Raw genomic sequence first — 18502 nt, forward strand, 5'->3', positions numbered from 1 at the left:
AAAACTTCCCAAACCGCGATGAACGCCAGCAAACTGTGGCCAAAACCCCTCGCACAAGGAAATGTTGACCAAATACAATTGCTGTGTGATGGATGATGAAACATACGTCAAAGCTGACCTCCAACAAATGCAAGGACAAGAGTTTTACACCAGAACAGATAAATTCCAAGTGGATAACCGTTTCAAGAAAAATAAAATGTCGAAATTTGCATCAAAACACCTAACTTTTTTTACTCTCCTTCCAGAAAAATTTGCTTGGTTGTTACTGCGGGAGTTCAAAAAACATTGAAACGATCTTAATAGATCAGCTAACTGTGAAATTACATCAATGAACGATGGCTGAATATCTGGCCTCCATTTTTGGCACGGAAAAATATAAGGTCAACTGTTCGTTTTACTTCAAGATTGGAGCATGTCGTCATGGGGATCGTTGTTCGCGGACATGTTTGTTACAGAATTTGCATGTAAATCCTCAGAATTCGGCTAAATTTGCTGATGGTAGTCATTTAATAGCGAACGTTTCGGATGAAGAAATGCAGGAACATTACGACAATTTCTTCGAGGACGTTTTCGTCGAATGCGAGGACAAGTATGGTGAAAATGAAGAGATGAATGTTTGCGACAATCTGGAAGATCATTTGGTTGGAAATGTGTACATAAAATTCCACTGGGAAGAAGATGCTGAACGAGCGGCTAAAGATGTTAACAACCGTTGGTTTGGAGGACGTCCTGTCTATTCGGAACTTTCGCCGGTTACAGACTTCCGCGAACCTTGCTGTCGTCATTACGAAACGGGTAAATGTACCCGTTCGGGATTTTGCAACTTTATGCATCTGAAACCAATTTCTCGCGAACAACGAAGATATTTGTATTCAAGACGGCGTGGACGTTCCAAATCGCGCTCCCGTTCGCCAAAACGTGGAGGAAGAGGAGGTGGTGGTGGTGGTGGAGGCGGAGGAGGAGGAGGTGGAGCTGGTGGAGGAGGAGGTCGTGATTGGTCTCCTCGTGATCGTCGTCGATCGAGAAGCCGGACCGTAAGGGACCCGAACGTAACGATAATGGCCGCAAAGGAAGATACTAAAACGACGAAAGGATCCAAATGGTCGGCATTTTTTTTTTTGTGTTTCATTGGTGAAGAAGTTTACCGATTATTTAAAAATGTTCTGTGTTTTGGATACTAAACATTAATTCGTGGGTAATCTGGAAAGATTATTTGTCCATCAGCCTAGACTAGGTCCGTTCAATGATAAAAATATAACTATTTCCAGGATGTTTCATTTATCAGATTTTATTAACATGGCTCAGTAAAGCAGAAACGAGCATGTAACTACATTAAACATTCATTGAACAGATCTATTATAAAGTAATTTGGCAGGCTATTTGCACCTGTGGAAAAAGAAGTAAAATATTCGTCACGAAGGGCACCAATTGATGGTTGGTGGTCCAAAAACGTCAGCTGCCATTTTTGAGGCAGCACAGTGAAAAACCATTGTTTTGGCCAAATTTAGCTTCATGTCACTATTTTAAAAGCGTGCTGGAATTGTATGAGGCACCGAATTATGGTGAATTTTGTCCCCAAGGACATGAATCCACCGATCTGTCCAAAACTACGATCAATCGAAACCTATTGGGCCATGATGAAGCGGGAACTCAGAAGACCAAGGCGAAAGTAAAGGATGCAAATGACATGCTGAGTAAATGGGTAAAAAATGAGAAAAAGTTACCGGATTCGACTGTACAAGCTCTTATGGATGGCGTGAAGCAAAAGTGTCGGGCATTACCAAACAATTCCAGAAAATTGAACCAATATATGTTTAATGAGCTAAATACATGTATAGAACCACTGGGTTTTTATCTGATAAATACGTGAAATTTGAGAACAAATTAAATATGTTGCAATAATTTCGTGTTCGCCCTTTAGATGTGTTGCGTAAAAGTGGAAAACCTTTAACTTTCCATATAAGAAGACTGAAAACTATAACAAGCTGTCACTTGATCAAGTTCTGCTTTTCAACAGTAACGTCAGCATGATCTTTCTTTTGATAAAAGATACATGCCATTGCCCACGCATGAATTCAAATGATAAAAAATAAATAATACAACCATCTCGATCTATATCCATGAACTTTGGAATGTGACTGTCATTTTTCTTCACGCTGCAATGATTCAAAGTACCGCAAGCAAAAGTACATTTCCCTTGCCAAGACTGTTTGTTCGCCAGCAGCCATATCGATGGCAGTTTCCGAATGCCCCTATTATGTCAGTTCAACCACCCGCTCATCCTGTATACCTACAAACATTCTCCTTCTGTGACCCCGTCTTGCATTGAAACGTTCCGGGGGCACCATCCGTCCCCCCCCCCCGGCTGCTGTTGTCTTTCGCTACTCGCTGCTTCCTTATTTTCCTTCTTATGCTTTCTGCCCCTCCCCCAAACACAACCATCAAGTATACATAACCGTTATTGGCAGATCGCTTCTATTGCTTTCGGTATCATTATACCGAGCCAGCCAGCCAGCCAGCCATTGAGAATCGGAGACATTCACAACCTCCTCCAACCAGACACATTCCCGGATCCTGGAGAGAAACAAACTCAACAAGCTGGATGTTCCAGATTCCATCCCGCGTGGCTTGGCGACATACTGCGAGGGCGCTCTGCTTGTGAGACACTGTACTGATGGACGGAGGGAAGCAAGCCATTGAGATTATACTAACAAACAACAAGACGGAAAACGATAAACAATCGTCCTATGTGTGTTGGTTGTTCATTTTTTCTTTATATTTTTTCGTACCGTATGGTGTCTGTCCCTTTCAGCGACACTCGGATGCTGCAGTTAGGTATAGTTTGATTTTTTTCGGCTTGGTTTTATTTTGATTTTACGATCATATCGAGGAAAGTTTTCCTAGGACTTCAAGCCCACACCATTGAGCTTTTTCTGTTTGCCCGTTATTTATGCTCTATTTGCGTCGTTTAGTCGATTTGGATAGTGCCGTTGCTTCCGAATGTCGTGCTATGTTTGTGATTTGTAAACTGTTTGTCTCATTTTTTGCTCATTTTCAATAATTTGGTAATGTACCGCCTCCACTCATGGAGTTTTCGCCAACGCTGTGCTAGGATTTCTTACATAGAAGCAACAATTTGGCTTTTGGTGAAATTTGTTGAGCTATTGCCAGCGGGCAACGCTTCAATGATGACTAGGTGTTTAACCTTGGCGAACCTGAAATAGAAGTTATTTTAGCTATGACGACAAACTTGCAAACGACGACGCCATACTTGGTGGAAAAGGGATGAGTCACCATCGTCCTATACACGCAGGATTGAGTTGAGTTCCCCGGGGCTGTATCAAGTTGGTTATTGTTGGTGGCTCGTTACGCTCAGCTAAAAGACAAAATGATGTGATTAGCATAGTCTTTTGAGCCTTTTCACTCCCAGCGGTGGGGGGTGAGTTTTGCTAAAAATGTGTCGAAAATTTTTCAACGAGCTTGGCATCGATCAGCATCTTTGATGAAGATTTAATTAATAGGCGATGACGATGTTATTCATGTGCTAGCTTTTCTTATGTATCTAATGGCGTTTTAAGTGAACGTTCAACAAAAACAAGTGTTTCTGACGTTCTTTAGACAACATTCTCGAGTTAAAATCCAAAGTTTGGGTAAGGAAAACATGACAGACATTAAATGCTAATAACATGATCAATTATGGTCAAATAACGATTATGTTTGCACCATAAAACGAGCCAATAGTGACTTTTAGAAAAGAGTTAACTGTGGACAGTTCTGAAAAACATCATGGTCGTCACGTGAGAAGATTTTAATGAATTTAGACAAGGAACTGCATGCAATTGCAATGTTTGGGGCTGCACCAATAGAAAGAACAAAATGCACCAAAAAAAATAACAACTAACCCATACAAAACCGGTAGATATGCCAATATGTAATTTGAAATGCTCAATACAATAATGTGGAGGCACCATGTATATGTCAAATAGCACCAGTAAACTGAATTATTCTCTGATCTATCATAGCCATCACGATTTAGATTCTGCTACTGCTTGACCAGAAAACGGTTCTGTGGTTCACCGACAAAATGGTAATTTCCTAAAAGTTTCCTTTGGATATCAGGGATCACTGGGAAAGTAGTCCTAGAAATCCATTTGTTTTTTTTTTTTAAAATCAGTACAATATCCCCCTCCAAGAGCAGGTGACGATCAGCGGTAGCGCATTGGAATCCTTACATTTGGTCCTCTATGGTGCATGCAGGTCTCAATCTGTCGATAGAAATGTTAGTCGTTCGGCCGTTTACACAGATTTTGTAGTATTTGTCGGTTCACTCCAAGACTGGATATGGTCCGGCGTAAGGTTATAGTGACGGTTTTATCGAGTTGTTGCTTACGAACACGTTCTTACATGTGTTGAGATCGGCATGAATGAAAACCATACCTTTTCCGTGCCAGGCTGTATCGGGTGGACGAAGTTTGCGCATTGGATTGAGCATTTTCACCGGAAAACTCGGAAGGAATCCAAAGTGTTGTCCCATAAACCATTTCTGCAGGTTATGCTCTGTTGTCGTTCTTATAGATGGTTCGCAGGTCATGAAGAATCATTGGTAGATGCTCGGTCCAGTAATCGGGATTATGGCAGAGCATGGCACTGTAACTATTTGTTTTGTATTACTTCTGCGTGAAGTTAACGATTTTCAAAGTTGAAGATGGTAATTTCAAATAACAGACTAAAGTGGTAATTTTTATACAATAGATGAGGAGATAAAAGTATGAAGTTGATAGTTCCGTTAGAGTACGGTAGTGTGAAAATTGTATATAGAGAGTAGAAAGCGAGAAAAGACAATCAATCCGATCAAACCGATTTGTACCTTCCTAAAAAGTTGTCCTTGCTCGCTTTTTACTTTCTGCATATAATTCCACACTGCCGTACTCTAACGGAATTATCAACTCTATACTTTTATCTCCTCATCTATCGTAAACAAATTACCTCATCTATCGTATTTGGAATTGACCATTTCCCGGTAAATCATAAATTCCCCAAAGCCACATCTCACGGGATGGCCCGTTCCGACTGGCCAACCACAGCTCCAATCGGTTCCCTGTCTGATCCGTTCGAAAGTAGATAGTCATACCTTTCAAACCCTGTTAAAATGTGGTAACCAGTCATGTCAACAGGAATCGATACACATTTTGCTCGGGGTTTTCCTGGGTTTTCCGTTCCGGCTGGCCAACCACACGTCCTGTCGAGTTTCTACCTATTTTAAATTAAAGTAGATAGCCAGTGATGGGAAAAATTCAAAAAATCCAAAATCAGGAACAGTCGAAAATCACTGCTGATCTTGAGAGCAGCAAAATCACAAAGCAGAAAATCAAGGCTGATTTTAACCTTATCTGATTTTGAGGTAACAAAATCACCAAACGGAAAATCAATACCTTGGTATTACAGTCAACCACCGCCATTTTGGAACCCAAGATGGCGACCTCCAGACAGCGAAAATGCATCTAAGCCCGTAAATACCCTAATTTCATACACGCTTAAAAATAATAATTTTTACACGAGACGTAATCCATCTTTGACGTAAATTAAGGAACGTAAACAAGCATTGTGGGATATGAGAATATATTCTCCTGGTGAGAATCACCCAGTGCCACTGGAACGCAGCAACACAGCACACAAGACGGCAGCAGCAACAGCAACGTACGTCTTGTCCGGCCAACAGACAACCGCGGAAAGAGGATGGATCAAGCTCTAGGCGAGTAAGAGAGGTGACACAGTCGGAAGAAGTGTTAGTTTGTTTACTAAAACGAACCATGCCCATTTTGTTATGGCAACACTGGGAGACCACCGTGAGTTCCTGCCCACCTGTCATTTTCCATCTCGGATCAAGCTCAGCATTAAACAGCAGCGTGCTGTGATCGAACCCACGGTAACTCAAGCGCGTTCATGCTGAATGAACAAGAACAGAGTGATGTTAATTTATTTGACACAAGAACGAGGGGTACGACGCAGTGAGTTATCATCTAAGCTAGGGTGAACCCCACAAACATGTAATGTAAAATTAAGTGTTCCCAAACCGAAACATACGCAACTCGACGAAAAGTGCAATTGATTGAAATTATTTTCCCGTTTCTTTCAACTGATTTGTATGTCATTTGGGCCGCTTGCATGTGTCGGACTCAGGGCACAGAAATTTACATGACTTTTTTTTGTAGTATGTGGGTTTAGACACATATTCGCTGTCCAGAAGCCGCCATATTGGATTTTGGTTCACTATATTGAATTCCAAAATGGTGTTGGATGTCAATTTTCTACTTCTGATCATGGTGCTCATTCCGTAGGTACCCATATTGCATGGGTTTAGATTCATATACGCTGTGGAAGCCATCTTGGTTTGAAATCCACCATTTTTGTTTCATCTGGAATACTGACTTGAATTTCGGAATGTTCCAGACACTAGAAATTAACATGATTTCCGATGATTTTGATCTTGGTTGATATTGATGTTGATCGATATTGAGAATCGAAAATAATGGCTTTTGATATTGGTGCCTGTGATTTTAGGTGTTATTGATCTTGATAAATAGCTGGTTTGGTTTTTTTTTTATCTTGATATTAGCCAACTCTAAGATAGCCATGCCTTTCAAATGGTGGCTGAATCGAAAAAATTGATCATCGCATTGTCGAGAACCAGCCATGTCAACCATGAATTGGCACCGACCATTCTCACCATTATCATTCCGGAACCATCCTGGCATCATGATCCACAACATAACGACATCAATTGGCTATGAACACACTACGAAAAAGTAATGTAAATGTGCCCTGAGACCGATACATGCAAGCGTCATTCTTTGCTCGACTGTCGAGCTGTTCAGTCCGTATTTTCTCTCGAGTTCTCGATTCGATTTTGTTTCGTTTTGTGCTGTCGCGTTGCGCCGTGGAAATGTCACCACCTTCTCGCGTTCTGGCAAGTTTAATTGAACTTGCAAACACGAAACAGAGTGCCAACGTGCCAACGAGCCAGCAGCGGGCCCTTCAAAGAAGGTGCTAATCAAGCCCAGCGCGTCGCAGGATGACGCCGGAAAACGAGTACTGCAAGCCAACCAGTATGCAGTACTCCCGGAAGAAAATGGCGATGGTGACGCCGTTCCCATTGCAAGACGAGAGCGGATTCCCCCGCTTTTCACGCCGGTGAAGGATGTTGCCAAGCTGGGTGCCGAACTGGCAAAACACAAGCTGCTGCCTCGCTTCAAGCTTTGCAGCATCGGTACGAAAATCATGTGCTCCAGCCTGGAGGAGTACAAACAAATAGGAAGTTTCCTGAAGAACAACAACGTGGACTTCTTCACGCATGATCTGTAATCGAGCAAGCCACTGAAGGTGGTTTTGCGTGGATTACCGTCGTTCGAGGCTGCTGCGGTGAAATCCGAGCTGGAGCGGCTTGGGCTCCAACCTGAGGCCGTGTTCCAGATGAACCGGCGTCCCAACCAAAACACCAGCTTCCGTGATCAGTTGTTCCTGGTGCATTTCACGAAGAGATCCACCAGTCTTGCGGCTCTGAGATCCAAAATCCGGGACCTGTTTCAAGTCATCATCAGTTGGGAGCATTACAAACCCCAACATCGTGATGTAACGCAGTGTATGAACTGTCTCTCATATTGCCATGGCACCAAAAACTGCCACATGAAGACAAACTGCGGCAAGTGTGCTGGAACTCACTCAACTGCGTCCTGTGAGCAAGTCGATGACATCGAGCCAACGTGTGTCAACTGCGGTGGAAACCACCAAGCCTCCAATCGCGGATGTCCCAAGCGAGTGGAGTTCATTAATATCCGTCGGAAGGCCACAATCAACAACCAGCTCGATCGCCTTCGTAATCATCGTTCGCCTCCTGTACTAACGGAAGTCCAGTACCCAGCTCTCCAGCCCCGTCGACATGTTCCGAACCTAGCCCCGCTTCCGCTCAACAACCAACAAGCCAATCCCGCGAGTATCCAAATGGTTCCCAACAGTCGGACAGTTCAGCATCGTCTCGCTGTTGCTGCGGCCCAGCCAATTCCAAGTTCATCCACCGCCCCTGGTTTATCATACGCTGGTGCTGTTTCAGGTGAATCTGTCGACGATTCTCCGTTCACCTCGGAGGAACTTGTGACGCTCGTGGCCGAGGTCATCATCATCATGCGTACCTGCAAGACTCGATCTGAACAGCTTCATGCTGCCTTGTCACTCGTCACCAAGTATGGACCGTGAAGCTATAAAAATTGCAAATTGGAACGCTTGCTCACTGACGAACAAGCATAGAGAGCTACTCGATTTCCTCAAGACCAAGGAGGTCGACATTGCTAGTATCACAGAGACGCACTTGAAGCCCGAACTGAACGTATTCCTTCCCGACTTCCGGCTCGTCAGACTTGATCGCACCTGCTCTGGAGGTGGAGGAGTGGCCATCGCTGCAAGACGGAACATCAGTTGCCGGCTGCTACCAAACTTCCAGCTGAAAACAATTGAAGCCATCGGAGTGGAGGTGAGCACATCACTTGGCCCAATCACCATCATCGCGGCCTACTGCCCCAAGCAAACCAACATCAGGAACGGGTCGTCAGTGGCTCTCCGCAAAGGCATCATCAAACTCACCAGGAGGAGCGGGAACTTTATCATCGCTGGCGATCTAAACGCAAAACACCAAGCTTGGGGCAACGGTCGGAGCAATAGAAACGGCATCATCCTCAATGAAGACCTGCAAGAGGGCCACTATACCATCTTGGCCCCGGACTCTCCCACCCGGTTGAGTCGGTCTGGGGTCCATGCGACCATCGACATCTTCGTAAGCAACATGGGACACAACATCTCGCAACCTGTGGCATTCCAGGAGCTGAGCTCGGACCACTACCCAGTGGTGGCCGAAGTTGGATCCTCGGTAAACCGATTCGAAGCTTCCCGGCGCAACTACCATCGAGTCAACTGGGCGCAATATCAACACTGCGTCGACACAACCATCGACTACGATGTCCAACCGGGAATGTCGGAAAATGTTGACCGGTGTCTACAAACCATCGAGGAGGCAATTTCCCGGGCCAGGGAACAACACGTGCCAGTATCTAGACAGGTGAGTAACACTCTGAACCTTGACAGCCCTACCAAAGATCTCATTAGACTCCGTAACACCATTCGTAGGCAGTACCAGATGATATTTCGACAACAAGATCTGCCTGAACGGCACAGTGGTGGAATGGTCCAAAGAGGTCGTGTACCTCGGGCTAACACTAGACAGCAAGCTTCTTTTCAGGGAGCACGTTGGCAAAACAAAAACCAAGTGCAACATCTTGATAAGATCGTTGCATCCACTTATCAACAGGAAGTCAACCCTGTCCCTGAAAAATAAGCTTGCTGTCTACAAACAAATCATCCTTTCTGTAATCGAGTACGGTATGCCAATCTGGGAGAGATGCGCAAAATTCCATCACCTTAAACTCCAAAGGATCCAGAACAAGATCCTTAGGATGGTCCTAAACAGTCCCCCGCGGACTAGAAATTCTGAGATCCACCTCCTGGCTGGAATTCAAACATTAGAAAAACGGAGAGTATTCATCCTGGAAAGGTTCATCAGATCATACGTGATCTAGCACGTTAGGTTAAGTTATACTCGTAGTTAGGTAGGTTATCACTTTTTTCAATTCAAATAAAACACATCCCCAAAGGGATATTCTGTAAACTAGTTGAAAAACGCAAATATTAAATTAGAGTATCAAATTAAACAAAGATGAAGAGCCAGGTAGGCTAATCAATTAAAATGATAAATCAATGTACTACCATAATCAACAGAAATAAGCATAATTTTACTACTACACATGCAAGCGGCTCGTATGAAATTTAAGTTCAGTTGAAAGAAACGGGAAATTCTCGTCGTCGTTGCGTATGTTTCGGATGCGAAACACTTAAGTTTACATGAAATGGTTGTTAACGTTCCATGATTTACGTCAAACGTGAATTACGTCACACAAAAGTTCCCCGTGCTTTCCTTATGGGGAAAGTAAAGCGAACTCTTGTATTCATACGACGCAATAGGTCTCTGTTCGAGCGATACAGTTGGTCCCAGTATTCGACCAGTTTGCCACTTACGATCAGATTTACACTCTGAGTCTTTTCGTCATTGACTATGGCTTATGAAGTTGAAAATCCCAGTGTCTTCAAAAATACTGATCAGACTGAGGAGTTATTGCTTGTTATATGCTCACTATAGCTGGAAACTGGAAAACCCACTAGCTTAAATCGATTTTTCTCTCGTTCTATACGTTATACAGTAGTGCGCATTATAGCGCATCATTGTGCGATTACTGCGGACTACTTCCGACGCTATGTATAACGTGAACGAGAGTAAAATCAAATTTCGCTAGTTGGTTTATTCAGTAACCACAATATTAGGCTATCTCGATGACATTTTTTTTGATAATTATTAAAACATGGTAAAAGTGTGAAGTATGAACAAGGTGACCCAAAGGATTTATTTTATTGCAATAAATTACTGTTCACTTCCTGAGTATTTGACCACCGATCTTAACGTTGCGAAAATGCATGGAAGGATGCTATGCTTCATCAACCCCTACAGCACAAAAACAGCAAACAATGTATCTCTTTGAAATCAGTTGGAAATTTCAAATTAATTTTTCAACAAATTTGAAAACTTTTGCTCCAAACAAACCATAAAAAAAATCACTTACCACCTCAGAAAGTCAACAAACAAAAAAAAAACAACGGGAAAAACTTTTCATTTTTAACGATAGTTTTTCTGCACAAATCTTTGGAATGTTTAATCTCCAGCATTTGCCTGTTCCACGTTCGGTTTGTTTTCCACTGCAGCCAAGAGCAAAAACAAATCTGGTCGAGAAACCAACACCACCAGCACCACCGTTGTTCCTAATTAACTAATGGCAACAATTTTCATAATTGAAATTTAAAACCCATGACGATTGTACATCCGGCGCCAAGACTGGAGCAGAATGGTCGTTTGGAGGAAACGGGAAATTTCCATGCGAGTTTTGCAACTTGGAATAACATGACTGATTATAAGAACTAGTTTGTTTTCGGTTGAAACGTAATGGCAATTAGCTTTATAGTCCGTGAATTCTACATTATGCCATTTTCAAAGCCTTCAGATGACTGATTCTCGGATGCACTTTGTGTTGTATTACAACATAGAAATCGTCACATGTTTATTAATTCAAGAGAACTTTTCCTTTGAAATATTAAACAGTCGAAATTCCTCCAAATATTGTCAAGCTCTTTAACTGTTGAACCTAATCTCATCTTTGTTGATTCCCATTGGAACCTATTGAACGCACATTCCCTTGATGTGGAATTTCAATTCTATCATCTATTTATCTCTTCCAATCGCGCAGATCTAAAACGAATGACAATAGAGTCTGCTCCATTCAGCTGCTACTGAAAGCTCAATCAAATCCTATTTATACCTTTTGTGCAGGTGCGTTCAAGAGGAATATCAAGGATCTAGGAAGGTGGTGTGTCAATTTCTAGCTTTGCAATGAGCTTTCAAGCATTAATCACTGCACGAAATTAGTTGCGATAAATGTTCAGAGTGTGTATGTGTAGAAGCACATCTAGATGCCGTCATAGATTATCTGAGCAAGTGACGTAGAACTTAATATGCTGTTTTAGAGTAGGTGTACCAGTTATGAATATACGTTCCTATTATGGTGTGCTCCAATTATGACTTATGTAATTGCCATAGGAACACACTAATCTATGATCATAACTGGCACATCTATCCTACATCTTATTTTCAAATTCCGGTTATGGTCAGTCCTCAAAGTTATTCCTATAGAATCCTATCACCATGAAATCAGTCCACCCTGTCACACGTTTACATCTCAACTGAACTCCCATCACCACTGATCCATTGGTGTTGACGGCACCGTCGAAAAATCGTCTTTTCTAGAAAAGATTGACAGTTTCTTATGGGATTTTCGGTGGAGTGAAAGGATAGTACGAAGTCCGCCATGTTTCACGCACAGTCTGACATTTGCTTATGGATTTTACCATAGGAGTAAAGAGCTACAGAGTCGCCGTAAACTCCAATTCTTCATCCGCAATCATAGGACACTCACACTAGTATAGTAAACAGGGGTGTATCCAAGTCACTATCAAGTCGTTATCCCTTCCCTATTCAAAAAAAAAATCATTGTTTTCAAAATTTTTGCCATAAAAACATCATCCAATCTGTTGCATTTTTTACAAACTCATTTCAAGGATGTAACCTGCCTAAATCTTAAATCGGCCATTTTGTTTCACCACGAGGACCGAAAACACCGAAAACACCGTGATCAAACATTGAAATTTGCTCTCTAAAATGCCTTCACCTAATACCGCTCGCACTCCCTGTTCCGATCAATCTAACTCCGCTCTCTCTGGGATTAAGCTTCCAACAATTTCGCTTCCGGAATTCGACGGGGATTATCAGCATTGGCTCACCTTCCACGATACCTTCGTCGCTTTGATCCATTCGAACGCTGATGTTCCTGACATACAAAAATTCCACTACTGGCAGCTGTCAAAGGAGAAGCTGCTCAATCCATCGAGTCGATAACGATTAGTTCCGCTAATTATAGTTTGGCTTAGGATGCGCTTAGGAGTCGCTACTCTAACGAGTACCTCATGAAGAAACGCCATCTTCAGGCACTCTTCGACATTGCACGAATGAAGAAGCAGTCCGCTACTGCGCTTCATGGGTTGGTTGACGGGTTCGAGAGGCATGTAAAAATCGTTCGGCAGCTTGGGGAACCTACCGATTCGTGGAGCACCTGCTCTGTACGAGGCATGGGAGGACCATGCGTCTACTGTGAAGGATCCAAACTACATCTGCCTGATCGAGTTCCTGCAACGGAGAATACGGGTTTTGAAGTCCATTTCCGTCAATCATCAGGCGCCATCGGGTTTCTTCGAAGAAACAACAACCGATGATTCATCTTTCGTCGTGCTCGTCCACTGCTAGCACAATGAAACGATGTCCTGCCTGTAACCTACCACATCCGTTGGTCAGATGTTTTAAGTTCCAGCGTCTTCCGCTTTCTGAGCGTCAGCAGATCGTTAACGCGAAGCGTCTGTGCCTCAACTGCTTAAAAGCTGATCACTCCTTCCGTAACTGTCCTTCGGAAATGAATTGCAGGCATTTTCATCGTCGTCACCACAGTCTTCTGCACTCCGCTGCTTCGGATGCCGGCAGCAGGTCCTTGAGCGACAGTGCAACGCTAGCTACTACCACTTCGGCAAAGCCAGCGGTCAATCCTAATCCGTCTCCTCCAGCAGAAAGGTCCGAACAATCTCTGGTAACAGCAGCGGAAGCCATTCCGGTGGTTCAAACTAGCGTCCCAGTTCAACAGCCAAGGGAAAATGTGTTCCTTTTGACCGTCATCGTGAATATCATCGACGCCTTTGGTCAGGAGCATCCAGCGCGCGCTTGATAACAGAGCGGCTAGCAAGCATTCTTCGTCTGCGGCGTAGCAATGTCAATATTACTGTCCAAGGAGCCGGCAAATAGTCGAAAACTGTTCGGCAATCGGTGTGTACGAAAATCCGGGCTAGAAATCAGCAGTTTTCGTGTGGCATCAGCTTTTTGGTGATAGACAAGGTGACGGCAGATCTTCCGTCACAAAACATCCCTACGGCAGGGTGGAATATCCCGAAGGAACTCGTATTGGCTGATCCTTCCTTCAATAAGTCGCAGCCGATAGACCTGGTAAGTGGTGCAAAGCATTTCTATTCATTCTTCCCCAGCACTGCGCGTCCTCGTTGATAGCGTTTTCGGCTGGATCGTCGCTGGTGCCTCTGCGCAAGGTCACCCAGATTCCTCTTCTGACATGTTTTCGTCTAGCTCCGTAACCATTTCGATTGTGTCCCTCGAAGAAAGTATCGAGCGCTTTTGGAAATCCGAGGAACTGGTCCTCAACAATGGCTACTCCGTGGAAGAACGGCACTGCGAGACAGTTTTCCAGTCTACAGTCTCACGCAATGAAAATGGTCGATACATCGTTCGAATGCCCCGTCAACCTGACTTCGACATAAAGCTTGATGCGTCAAAAGCCAATGCTCTTCGTCGTTTCGAGCTCTTGGAGAAGCGACTCGAGCGGAACGCAAAGCTCAAGGAGGACTACCACGCCTTCATGCAGGAATATCTTAACCTTGGCCACATGCGCCTAGTCGAAGAACACGAAGAAGAACCTACCATGTCGTATTACCAACAATCAATACGAAACTAACGATTTTAAATTGGCTCACCACTTTAGCAGCCTATTGGTCCCAAGCAAACGATTAACGTACCCTATTCTAGTTGAAATTCTATTGCTACACTATGTTTGTTTTGATTCGCTATGAAAGTTTGACAGATAACATCAGGGGTGTGTGGATTCATGCAGAACATGCAGGGGTGAGTGAAATAGCTTGGGACTGCTTGGGACCGTTGTTCTGGTACTGAGTGAGCCAAAAGTAATAATGATTTTCTTCGGGACACAGTGGTCTTAGAGTTACCTCTATGCTAATATCGCGTGTGCGGTTTGGTGAGCGTGCGACAATAAGATGAATTTTAACAGTACTGGCTCTGTCATACCGAGTCGGACTCCAGGATCCTCTTAACGTCCACCAAACTGAACGAAGTGTTTTGATTATATATGATACCTGCTTGAATTCAATCCCTCGACAGCCCCGTTTCGTTCTAGGTTTAAATTGCAGCAACGTAGCAATTCAAATTTCACCCAACTTAAATATTGCAATCACCTAGCTCCAACAAAAAATAACTTCCATTTTCCCCATTTTCAAACAACCAGGTATTTAGATAGTCATTCCCCCATTCAACCGGTATCGCTTTTATTTTTCATTGGCAAACAATGTCCTTTTTTGCGTGCTATCCAAACATCAAACATTCAAATAGTACACACTTTGCCGCAAACATCAGTGCAATTTGTTGCACTCTTTTAATTGGGCGTTCATTTGCATTAAATTAAATTTTCCGCGGTCATAGTTATTAATCTCACTTCACCGCCCCTCAACCATCGAGTCAGATGTTTGCTCAATTTAGAATTATGTTGATTTTTTTTTTTCTCGATCGAAACTCTTCCACTATTGCTATTTTAACATGAAGCGAATTATTTTTCCCTCGTTTAAAACTATTCCAACTTCAGAACATAACCCCACCGGAAACCGCAAATTGAAGGCCAGGAAATTTATGTCCCTCGGTTGCCGGGGCGGGCTAGTGAAGAATGGAGAGCACGTTTAGTATTTAATCACAAATTTTCCACCATTCATGGTCAGGTTCGGGTCCAATTGGGTGGCATCACTATACTGGCCGGTTTTTCTGCATGAAACCGATATGAAAAATGCCCTCGACGGCTCCACTGGGGAGGAAATTGAATTTTCAATTTGTGCTGCCATTCATAAATGAATAGAGTAAAGTCGGCTTAAGGTCGGCTTAGATCGACTCCCATAACTGGGCATCGGGCACATATCAGAAATCGATGACCGTGTGTGTGCTCCTGTTTTTTTGGTTGGTTGGTAACAGGCTTGCTGCCACCACCACCACCGGCTATCCTGTCTATCTATCGGCTATCAGCATCAGCATCAGCATTAGCAGGACAGCAGTTCGTGCTCGTTTGAGGAGCATCAAATGCAGGGGGAATTGCTGCGAAATGTATGATGCTATGCGGAATTTGTATCTAAATTTTCGGTGAATCAGTCGGCAAAAAAAAAACGATGGGTTTGCTTAGTATTCTAAATAGCAAGTGTTTTTATTACTGTTTGAATAAACATCTAATTATGCATTGCAGCGAACTTCGCTTGGTTCGGTAATACATTAATCTATTTGGTGTGTGATTAGAGCAGCAGTGCTATTAATGGGAGATGGTTTCATTGTACCGCAATCGTTGTATAATTATTCAGTGTCAATGATATTCAGCGAGATGGGGTAATTTTGCGTAAACATATCTATTTCAGCAATTATCGTGTAGCTCTGAGAGTAACTAGTAAATTGCAGTAAAATTAATTGCAAAGGCGTTTCAATTAAAAAGACAATCTATTTGCTTTTTGCTGAAGGAAGTGTTACTACTACCTAAAGCTACAACAAATTTAAACAGCACTTTTCAGTGCTCAATATACCTGTAAATTTTCTACCTTGTTTGAAGCTTATTCCTCTTCGATCGTTGTTTAGACCCTACCCGAGGTAATCCTTCTTGGATATCGATTTGGAAAATTCCTCTTCGATCCTTCAGGTTCTTATAGTTATCTGCTTGGAAGTCGATTTTCATAAAAAAAATCTGCCTCCATGGCGCCTAAGCGCAAAAGAAGGGCAATCTCTTGATCCCCCTTCTGATGAAATTAATTTGAGCAATCAACTTGATTTGCTCACGGAAGATGAGAATGATCCATCATCCAGGAAAAATTCTAGTAAGCTTTCCCGGCAGTGCCAAGAAGGAAAAGATTCCCCCTATTGTGATAACCACTTGCGATTTCCATGCTCTTCGCTCGGAACTTTTGAACTTCGTGAAATTTAAGTTTTCACTGCAAATTCCAAAGTATGTATTTCCATTTGATTATTTGAGGGACACCTCCATCAATCTGTTTCAATTTGTTTGGATTTATTTCATTTCATCACGAACATCATAAATTTGCTCTTTTCATAAGGCATTCTTGCTTGTTGTTTGACATCCACACATGGTGAAACAAAAAGTTGGTTTCCCATAGAGAAATACCGTTGCGGTGGTGAAGGGCAGTCCCTTTGTTTACGTTGTGTGGTGACATCTACTATTTGCAAGTGGGTACGTGAAACTAAGGTTATCTGTCACCTTGCCAGGGACTTGGTCGATACAGACCTGAATGGGTCATAGCTTCTCTTCAGGAATTTACAGCTCAACAAGAAGATATTGATACCATAGAGGTAACTCTAAGACCAGAAGGTCCCGAAAAAACGTGCTCAACTTTTTGGCTCAGCTCTGGTACTATCTTCGGTCCCACGTGAATCGATGCACCCCTCGAAACATAAGAAAATCCACTAACCCCTCGTTTTATCTGTCAAACTTTCATAGCAAATCAAAACAAACAAAGTGCAGTACGAGAATTTCGACTAGAATGGGGTAAGTCAATCGATTTGCTTGGGACCAATAGGCTAGTCAAGTAGGGAGCCAATTTAAAATCGTTAGTTTCCATCGGTTGTTGATATTGTGCTGGTATGGTGTGGCTATAATGGCTTGCGGGTTATTAATAAGAAGTGTAAAATTATCATCTTCGGCCGCTGCAATAACCTAATTTTTCATCAATACAGGATGGAAACGGCATCATTGGAACGTGTGTCGTCCATCTGCGATCTCGGAGTTACCATCGACTCGAAGCTCAGATTCAACGAACATGTGCGCATTACGACTGCCAAAGTTTTTTCTGTGCTGGGATTCATACGTCGCCAAGCTTCTGAGTTCACTGACATCCACGCTTTAAAAATGCTTAGCTGCTTGTTGGTTCGTAGCATTCTGGAGTACGCAGCTCCGATTTGGTTCCCTTATTATGTAACTCATGTTCTCACGGGTACAGAAACGGTTCTTACGTTTTGCACTGAGACAACTTCCTCATAGGATTGGAGCCACTATCTGTCAGACGAGTAACGATGCAGCGGCTATTTGTCTTCGATGTCATTGGAGGATCTATCAACTACCCTGAACTTATCGCATAGATTCCGCTAAACATTCCTCAAGGAAAAAACGTAATCCTCCTAAACAAGCTTAAGAAAATCGATTCGACCTGTGAGTTCCATTTCAAGTTTTTAACCAATTTCAGCATCCATTAAAATATAACTTAGCAGTTCGATCACGCATCGTCTCTTTTTCCTTCTCCTTAATATTGTTACCACCACACATGCTGGAGCTAAAAGTGCACTGTTACCGAGTTCTGGCAAAAGTTTTATTTAGGACTGGAAATTGATACTAATAACCCAGTGAGACAAGCCCCAACTCAGTGGAGTAGGTAGGTATGTAGGTAACACAGTCACAGATATACAGTACTACAACAAAAGAGAAAGTTTTCCGTATCCATCGACGACGATGATGCCGGTCATGTGGGGGACCAGAGGGCCACGCTGGAAATCGTTGTTTGAAAAGTTTGATTGTTTCAGCAGTTCAAAGTTTTCCGGATGAGTCTTTTTTTTTCTGATAATGTAGCAGTCCGGTAGGGCCATCATGCTCGGTGATGGTGGCAGCAACAAATGTGTCCGCGGCTGGAAAGTGTCACAAAGTGTGCCATATCCTTTCCTATGGGAGTATCGATGAGGGATTTTTCAGGGCAGTGATGGGCTTAGGAAGAGTTCCGAATGTTATTTGTATTCATTTGAGGTCGCAATCGGTTCATCGTGACAATCCTGGTAATCGATGGTTGCTGTGTTGTATAGAAGTTAGAGTCTAGAATTGAACATAAAGTGTGGGAAATTCAGAAAAGTGCTTTTGATGTTAACAGTTCT

The 18502-nt window shown here is 42.9% G+C and overlaps 1 pseudogene; it reads left to right on the forward strand.

The window, feature by feature from the left end:
- Positions 1-231: 231 nt before the first annotated feature.
- On the forward strand, positions 232-1162 carry LOC135717566 (splicing factor U2af 38 kDa subunit-like; annotated as a pseudogene).
- Positions 1163-18502: the final 17340 nt, after the last annotated feature.

Source organism: Ochlerotatus camptorhynchus, unplaced genomic scaffold (assembly GCF_037179485.1).
Source record: "Ochlerotatus camptorhynchus isolate MF236.1 unplaced genomic scaffold, CSIRO-AGI_Acam_v1.1 ptg000062l, whole genome shotgun sequence".
In the NCBI taxonomy this organism is placed as follows: Eukaryota; Metazoa; Arthropoda; class Insecta; order Diptera; family Culicidae; genus Ochlerotatus; species Ochlerotatus camptorhynchus.